Source organism: Camelina sativa, chromosome 12, assembly GCF_030686135.1.
Source record: "Camelina sativa cultivar CO46 ecotype springtype chromosome 12, ASM3068613v1".
Taxonomy (NCBI): domain Eukaryota; kingdom Viridiplantae; phylum Streptophyta; class Magnoliopsida; order Brassicales; family Brassicaceae; genus Camelina; species Camelina sativa.
The window spans coordinates 22,634,739-22,642,545 of NC_141891.1; the positions used below are offsets into that span (position 1 = coordinate 22,634,739).

Genomic DNA, 7,807 nt, shown 5'->3' on the forward strand with positions numbered 1-7,807 from the left:
GATTGCAGCCTATGGCCGAGTACTACACGATGGTGTAGGCAAGAGAGCCTGTTGAGAGGGACTCGCATGTGATGTTCTATGCTCGCGTGCCTTTGTAGCTGTGAGTATAGGTGTTCACGGGTATGGGGGAAGTAATGAAGTCAGGACACGATGAAGTGGTGGAGTGAAGAAGCGAAGGCCCTTGAAGATGAAGAAGAAGTTTTCAGCTTCCGCATGCGTATACTTTGATAGTATACTAGGAGATTGCTTGACTAACTCGCATATTATCTTGCTTGTTTTTCTTGCATTTGGCTTGCATGTTGCATTTGAGTGCTGCATGTAGTTGTTGTGCTTAGGCTTGCATGTTGATAGCTTTGTCTTGCATGTTGATAGCTTATCATTGCATGTTGTTAGCTTCGGCTTTCGTATTTGCTTTGCTTGCATGATGTGTGTGTTGCTTGCTGGGGTTGGGGTTGGGTTTGGTTTCTTGTTAGTTTTCCAAACTCACTGAGTGTTTTAGCACTCAAGACTCCATATTTGTGTTGCAGGTAACCTTAGTGGGGAAAAGCCTTAGGGGAAGCGCTGGACGTTAGGCCAGCCGGTGTAGAATTGCATTGCCTTCGCAAGTCGTTTTTGTAAAATTTAATTTGTCGTATTTTGGCCTTAGGCCTGGCGCGATTTTCGTATTAATGTTTTATGAACTTATTTTATGAAGTAAATAAAGTTGAAAGTTATTTTTATTTAGTTGTGTCACTTCGTTTAGTTCCAGCCTTGTCCGGGCCAACACAACGCACCATGCCGCAAGGGTTGCAAAGCCTAAGTAGTCTCGGTTGCGGGTGGAATTGTGCTAGGAGGACCAGTCGAGAAGTCTGCAGCTTCCGTCCCTCGACTGGACCACCTCGGTGCAGTTCCCATAGTGGCGTTCCGTGGCTGTCCATTGGCCTGCGTGGTCATAGGACGGTTTGGGGGCATTACAACGATGGTATCAGAGCATGGTTATGATGCTCGTGGAACACGCGTTTTCAAATATTTTATCGAGTAATGAGTCGCAAAGGCAATTCTAGGAAACCGGTACGTCCTTGTGCATTTTAGGTAGAGGGGATTAGGACTTACCCTTGGATGCTGGTGCAGATGTCAGATCAGGGAGGTCAAGAGGGATGGTCATGGGGTGATTCAAGAGCTGATGGGGAAGAATATCAAGAATCGTTTGAGGGAGATCAATATGATGTCAAGAATCATTGAATGGTGATCAATATGATGCCAAGGAGGAAAGGCGAGAATCGATGGAGAAAAACCCGTGTGATGGAGATCAAAGGCAAGAACCGTTGGAGAATGATCCGTTTGGCGATGGAGAACAAAGGGAAGAAACGATGAACAGTGACCCACATGATGTCGAGAGAAAGACAAAACCAAGATAGAATGACGAGCGAGCGACAGGAAGGTAGAGTTCCAAAAGAAGTAAGTCGCGAGAATCCTTATACCAATCAAGTTTCGGAGCAAGATCAAGATACATGAGAGAAAAGAAGTTTGGTGCTCTCAAGGAAGGAGATTGGTGTTATCCGTGGAACGATAAGCTTGTTTGACAGCCATCAAGTTTGGTCAAAGACCATTTTGAGTACGTTCTGCAAATCATGAACGATGTGAGCCAAGGAGGAAGCCGCCAAGACAAACGAATGTACCAGAGAAGCCAAAACAAGGAAGTATACCCGGAGAGATAAGACGAAGGAGTGTACGTGAAGAGCCAAGACGTCAAGAGAGTGGCGCAAGAGACCCTGTGTTAGCAATGTTCCAGGAGATACTAGTGCTTATATGACAGCAAGTGTCATAGCCAAGAGAATCAGAAGTCCCGAGCTTCCTAAAGATTGTGGTGATTGCGAAAAATTTGGGAACCAAGTATTTTCGAGGAGGAACAAGCATGTTCGAAGCAGAACAATGGCTGCAAAACTTGGAGAGGAGTTTCAATGTAACTCGATGTCAAGAAGACTACAAGAAATATGTTGCTAAGCATTACTTGAAGGATGATGCAAGTTATTGGTGGACCATTGTGAAGAGACATTATGGTCGTAGGAACCCAACATGGACAGATTTTCAAAGAGAGTTTGAACGGAGATATTTCTACCAGACGCCGAAGATAAATTGGAGACTGAGTTCACGAACTTAGAAGGAGGCGAGAGGAGCGTTCGAGAGTTGGAGTCAATTTTTATTCGACTCCGAAGGTATGCGTACCAAGGAGGATAAGATGAAGTAGCCATGGTTCATCACCATATGCAACCAATGCTAGAAGACATCCGGAGGAGACTAAGGTCTCTAACTTACCAGCGAACCAATGAGTTGGTTGAAAGAGTTGTGAACATGGAGGAAAGATTGGAAAGGGAGAAGAGAGCCATGCGACAAGACCATGGGAAGAACAAGGCAAGGATGGTGCTAAGTGTTGGCACAAATCGAAAGAGGAGTCGATCAAACTAAGAAGGGCGTAGCCCAACATCAAAGATAAGAGGAGGAGTTGTATGTCACTCATGTGGAGAGCGAGGCCATTATTTTCTTGAGTGTAAGAGAACAGGGAAGAGTCGTCTGCCAGTTCCATCTCACATTGTATGTTTCAACTGTGGCGAGAGTGGCCATTACATGGTGGCATGCCCATTGATCAATGCTGTAGAAGCAGTGCAAAAAGCAAGAGATCCCCCACTTACCAGTCCCAGAGGAGAGCAACCGTTGAAGCAGCAAGTAGGAAGGGATCGTGTTTATCCTTTCCATTAGGTAGTTAACCCTTAGACCTTCAGAACCGTGCGGCGATTGGGAAGGTAAGTATGGGCGCTAACTCCCTCTTTGTGTGATTGCGTGTTTGTTTGTTTGTTTGCTTGCTATATTTGTTGCTTGTCTAGGCTTGTTTTAGCATTTTGTTAGTGCTAGCCCAAGTTCTAGGTGTTGTGTGCAGGAAGACTTCTAGCTAAGCGTTTTAAAGAACCCTTAGTGTTAGGCCGTGTAGGGGAAACCTTAGTGTTCTAGATTGAACCTTTTCCTAGCCGTATAGTGGAACCCTGGGAGTGTTGAGTTTGGTGGAGCAAGTTGGAGTGGTGGCTAAAATCAAGATCGTGTTCGAGAGAATTGGCCAAGTTGAAGCGTGAAGAAGAAAAGAAGAAAATGAATGGCAAAGGAAATCAAGGAGTAAACCAATTAAGCATTAGCAAGAGGGTGCAAGAAAATAATGGATGGCGAAGAAGGTGAAGCAAATTTTATGCTCGATGGCAAAACTAGTGCGGTTCTATCGAACCAAACTGGGAAAAAGAACAAAGAATGCGTCAAAGTGTGGACGACATGGATGGCGAAGGAAATAAAGCATTATTGTGCTAAGTAGCGAGATGATTGAGGTTTATCCAAGAAAACCTCATAAGCAAAGGAGTTAGATGACGTCTAGGAGACGACCAAGGAGTTTGGGGATGGAGACAAACGATGAAGATGAGGAAGTTTTTGGTAGGGACCAAGATTATTTGATCAAGTCCAATGATCAAAATAAATCTAGTATATGGAAGTTCCAATATATGGAGATGAGACCAAGTTGGTCGGAGAAGGCATTACATCGAACCAGTGGCGTGGAAACTAAAAGAACCAGAGAAGAGTTTTAATCGGACCAAGGCGTGGAGATTAAAGGAACCGGAGCAGATATTTTATCGGATCAAGGTGTGGAGACCAAGAGAATAGAAGGAGTAAAGTTATATGGAGTGCGAAACCAATGAAGGTGGAGAAGTCGTTAGCTTCTATCAAGATCATTTGATCAAGTCTAATGATTAAATTAATCAAAGACATGGAGTTTATGAGATAAGAAGACGGAAACCAAGAAAGACCGGAGGAGAAGCTATGTGAAATGCGAAGTTAAAAGAGTTGGAGGAGTTAAAGTAACCGAAGAAGTTAAAATCCTAAGGATCGAAAATCTAAAGGAATCGGAGAAGTAAAAAGGAGTGTGAGGTTAAAGGAGCCGGAGGAGCCGGAGAAGCAAAATTTTGTTGTCAATGTGGCCAACAGATGAGAGATTACGAAGTCATATGATGAGCATATCAAGATGGTGGAGTAAACCAGGCTGTAAGTCGGAGGGAAAGAGAATAGTCAAGAAAAAGCTGAAGAAAGAGAAGCATTGAACTAAGGAGTCTAAAGGAGTAGACATGTCGTGGTATATCAAGGAAGAAACCTTAGTAACAGAAGAAGTTAAGGTGTGGAGAATTAGACGAATGCTGAAGATGAAGAAGCTTTCCGATAGCGCTGGCCAATGGCGCGAATGGAGCAATTGTTTAAAGAAATAGACCTTGTCAACATGAGAGTCAAGGAGTGTTGGAAGAAGGTCAAGTAATGGTGTGAAGAACGACCAAGATTGAAACAAGTCAAGAAGGACTCGTAAAGACCAAGGAAAGAAGAGGAAGTTCAATCTTCCAAAAATATTACGACGGAGGTATTAATGTAATGGTGATCACGGTACTAGCAGGATGGAGACGTAGATGTCAAGAAGCGTCGGCATCACAAGAAAAGGAGGAGAAGACCCTAGAATTCAAGGACAAATTCTTATAAGGGGTGGAGAATGTAGTGACCCTCACCAAGGGGTAAATTTTCAAAGTAAAACTCAAGGCTAAAAGACCAAGAAAAGAAGCCAGCAAGGAGAGCAGATGATTTGCTGAAGAAAAGTCCGAGAAATTTTAAACAGATCGATAGATGGCCGAGTCGTCTGAGACGTATCGCCCGTATCGTCTGAGACGGATCGTCGGAATGTTGCCGAGAGTATTGCTGTTAGTTGTCGAGAATGTCCAAGAGAGTTGCAGAGAGTACCGAGACGGATCGAGAATCGCCGAGAGATGACCGACGATCGCCCGAGAGATGACCGACGATCGCCCGAGAGATGCCGATCCGATAAGAAAAATCTTGTTTTATCAAGACTCAAGCAAATCAAGTGAAGAAGTGGAGATTAAATTAATCAAAGTGGAGGAAGTGGAGTTAGTGAAGGAATAAACAAATCAAGAAGGAGTTAGTGGAGAATTAGTGGAGGAATAAACAAATCAAGAGGAGTTTGTGGAGAATTAGTGGGGAAATAAACAAATCAAAGAGGGATAGTGGAGATTAAAAAATTTTAGTGGCCAAGTGTTAATCTCATTTTCTCAAAAGTGTAGAGGAAGTGCTCGCCATGCATTGGCTGGAATTGCCGCCCAATCTCACACCATTTTCACTATAAATAGGAGGCCTTAGTGTGTGTTGAGGAAGATTTTCGTTTTCTCTTGCTAAGTTAGAGTAAAAGAGAAAGTTAGAGAGTTAGAGAGAGAGAAGAGAGCTAGGGAGAGAGCGAGAGAGAGAGTTCTTCCTTAGAGTCTTTCTTTCCACGAATTTGTAGCTGCGTCTGCATAGAAGCTGTTCTCTTCCGCGTCGCTAGCTAGGACTAGAAGCTGTTAGATAATTTCTTTCAAGCCAAGTCCAGGTGAGTTTCGATGCATGTGATATGGCACATGATAGGTGGGGTTTTTAATCGTTTTTGCTTAAGTTTTCTAAGTTAAATCTAGGCAAATTCGTTGGTGTTGAGTAGATTGATTTCTTTTCCATCTAGATTAAATCTTAGATGGTTAAGTCTTGTTTTGCTTGTTTGCATGTTAGTGTGAGGTTGTGTCTAGCACTTAGTTTCTAGATTCCATTCTAGTTTCGTAAGTTGCTTGTTATTGTTGCATGTTTGCTTGTGTGCATTGGATGTTAGTATTTAGCGCCTAGTCTCTAGAATTTATTTTCTAGTTTCTTTGTTGCTTGTTTGTTTGTGCATGATTGCTTGTTTGCATTGCATGTTAGTTGTTGCATGTTTAGCGCTTAGTTCTAGATATTTCTCTAGTTATTAAGGCTTGCATGTAGTCGTTTGTTGTTGCATGTTTGCTTGTGTGCATTGCATGTTGTTATAGTTGCATGTTTTCTTGTGTGCATTTCATGTTTGCTTCTCCGAACTAGTGTTATACCGAAACCTCGCGTCGTAACCTGTGTAAGTTGAGTTGTGGAGTTTCGTGAATGTATCGAACTTGTTTAACTAGCTGGTTGACATGCGTCGTTGCCTACAAAAGTTGAGTAACAGAGTGTGAAGACTTTAGACTTTCATTCTATGAAAATAGCTAGTTAGTTCATTAGTGTTTCGTAGTTGAGAACCTAGACCGAAAATTAGTATTTACATGTTAGATCTTACACTTAATATTGCCCAATGCCTTAGTCTTATAGTTTAAACAGCTTTTATTTATATTTTATTTATTTGCAATAGATCTTAGGAAAACGAAAACCCCAATCTCTTATTTAGTCTTAGCCATAGTTCTTTCTCTTTTAATACAATTTGTGTTTGCTATTACTCTCTATGGGATCGATCCTAAAATACTACACTGATTAACTATGCACTTTCACTCGTTGTGTAGACTTTTCAGGTAAAAGATTTGGAGTGGAATTCTACACACATCAAAGCTTTTTGGCGCCGTTGCCGGAGAGTAACTAGCTCCCATTGAATTTGATAAGAACTTTTGTCTAAGATACTTTGAATTTTTCTTTTGAATTTTTGAGTTTTATTTTTAATTTTCTTGTTTTTCGATAACCTCTATTTTCCCCTTTAGTTTCTGCTTTTTGGATTTTGTAGTGCATGACTAGGAGTCAACCCTCCGAAACCGTATCTCCAATTCCAGACATTGATCGACTAGAACATGAAATTAGGAAACTTTGAAGACAACAACTCATGGCCGAAGAAAGGAACCAGGACCAAGGTCTCCTTAACCTCGAGCAAACACTGATACCTCCTGCCCTCAACGAGCAAGGAGAACCAATTCTCGCACAAGGTGGCAACCCCAACCTTGTAGCCGCTGATCTGCAACTCGACCCTGAAGTTGGCCGAGACAACCTACAAGCTCTTTGTGATGCTAATCCTCTAGGCGTGGGAGACAACCTCGATGTTCCTCCTCACCAGCCTGCTCTCGTTGCTAATCCACCACTACCTCAAGCTGGCGGAAGAAAACCTGCTTATGTGCACCCTCTAAGACGTACCGCACCTAACCGTACCATAGCCGATTATGATGCTCCCAACCAATTCGTTCAAGACCGTGCTGCCATCCATATCTCTCATCCTCCGCGACATGATTACGAGATTAAACCTCAAATTATTGGTTTGGTGAAGCAAAATTAGTTCCATGGCATTACTACTGAACATTTGATGAACCACATTGATCTTTTTAAAGAAATATGCTCTACTACAAGAACCAATGGAATTCCCGAAGATTACTTGAAGTGTAAGCTTTTTCCTTTCTCTCTAGCCGACAAGGCTCATAGATGGTTGAAGTCTCTACCTCTTTGATCAATCACTAGCTGGGAAGGATGCAAGTCAGCCTTTCTCAACCACTTTTACACTAAGTCAAGATCCAACTCTCTTCGCAACAAGCTGCAAAGTTTTCAACAAGGACAGGTCAAATCTTTTTATGAAGCATGTGAACGTTTAAAGGACTATGAACGTGACTGCCCCCATCATGATTTTGCTCAAGGTAACCTCTTAAGTACTTTCAAGTATTAACTTTCACTTGACACGGCCAGCAATGGAGATTTTACTACGAAGACCGTTCAAGAAGGACGACCTCTCATCGACGACCTTGCCGCAAGTAGTAGCAACACTTGCACCAATTTTGATAGAAACATCCGTTCTAGCAATTCCGACGCTAATGAGATTGCTGATCTTAAGAACATGATGAACCAACTTCTAAGAAATAAACAACATGGAGTAAACGCTTGTGAGACTATTAACAATGGAAACATGGAGACATTCCAAGAAGATTCATATGACCAAGAAGAAGAA

The 7,807-nt window shown here is 42.3% G+C and overlaps 1 pseudogene; it reads right to left on the bottom strand.

Moving 5' to 3' along the window:
• Positions 1-7,406: 7,406 nt before the first annotated feature.
• LOC147930920 (small nucleolar RNA R71) lies at positions 7,407-7,491 on the bottom strand (annotated as a pseudogene).
• Between the last annotated feature and the right edge of the window lie 316 nt (positions 7,492-7,807).